We start from the raw sequence: 1,535 nt of genomic DNA on the forward strand, positions 1-1,535 counted from the left end.
GTAGGGAAATAAAGAATTCAAGAAGGAGGCAAGTCCTCAATAGGGTTTATTTCCACTTTGCATCAACTCTCTATAGTATGTACTATTTATTTTCATTTTCCATAGTGTTAGCTAAGACTCAGAAAGATCAAGTAACTATAGAAGGCCATACAGCCAGTCAGCGAGAGAACTTAGATTTAAACCCAAGTCTGTCCATCTAACTCAGGAGCCTTTGTTCTTATTAACTCCACTATATATGTCGGGATGTTTTTACTGGAAGGGAGGATGGTTAAATAGGAGAAAGAGGAATAAACAGCACTGTAGAGCTCCAGACACATCGGACTGAAACTGCCCGTGGGTTTCTTTAAAATATGGAGGAGTGGGTGTAGCTTGAGATTGAATGAGACATGACTACAGGCTCCTCTTGGTCCACAAGTATTTGGTAAATGCTTGACTAGGGGATGATTATTTTTCTTTTCTCCTCTTCCTCTTTCTCCTGCTCCTCTCCCCTCCTCTTCCTTTTTTGGTTGATTACAGTGTGTGTGCACACATGTACACACATGTGCACACGCCTTTGCTCGTATACGCAGGAGTCAGAACAGGGTGTCAGTTGTCTCCCTCTGTCTCCTTTTACCTTATCCCCTTCAGACAGGGTCTCCCTCTGAATTTGGGACTTTGTGTATTTCAGATAGGCTGGATGGCCAGTAAGTCCCAGCAATCCTCCAGTCTCTACCATCTACCTAGTGTTGGGGTTAAAGGCAGCCATGACCAGCTTTTTAATGTGAGTTCTGAGCATCTGCTCTGACATTGCTGGGAGCCCGCACAGCCCTCACAGCCAGTACTTCTCAACTGATCTGTCTTCCCAGCAACTCACATAGAGGCTGGCCTTGAGCTTCTTGAGTTTCTGAATGGTCTTGGATCTGTGGCAATTCCCCCAGCTCCAGCCTCCTGAATGCTAAGATTACAGGTTGTAGCACCACGTCTGGCTATAGATTACTGCTTTTCTAGTAATGAACTTGAAGATGCTTCCCCAGCAGAAGGCAACAGCCAGTCCCTTCCACTTGACACTCCTCAGTACATGTGGGCTGTTCATGTGACTGAAGCACTGAGGCTGTTAAGAAATGAATAGACAGAGCAGGTGGGCAAGGGGTTTAAGGAGTGTACATTTAACCAGCTAATGGCACATTTGTAACTACCTAGCATTTCTGAAACGGACTAATAGGAAGATGATTTAATGACCTTTACCTGAGTCTTACTCTCAACTAATTGAATAAATACCCCATTCAGAAAGCCTGCGGAAACATTCGAGTCACTTACATGGTGTCAGGATGTGTTTGGGGCCAAGAAGAACATCAACGAACACGGGCTTATTTGATTCATTTCCCAGAGAGGAAATATTCTGTAGTCCCTCCAGCAGAGTGACAGATAGGACTGCTGACCCCGGCTCGACATCAGTTCTAAAGCACCTGCTTCTGTCAGCGTCAGAGGATGCTTGGAGCCACTAGAATCTACCTGGTTAACTCCCAAAACCTAGAGCGGGCCCCAGAAAACAGAGG

This window comes from Rattus norvegicus, chromosome 5 (genome assembly GCF_021556685.1).
Source record: "Rattus norvegicus strain SHRSP/BbbUtx chromosome 5, alternate assembly SHRSP_T2T, whole genome shotgun sequence".
Lineage (NCBI taxonomy): Eukaryota > Metazoa > Chordata > Mammalia > Rodentia > Muridae > Rattus > Rattus norvegicus.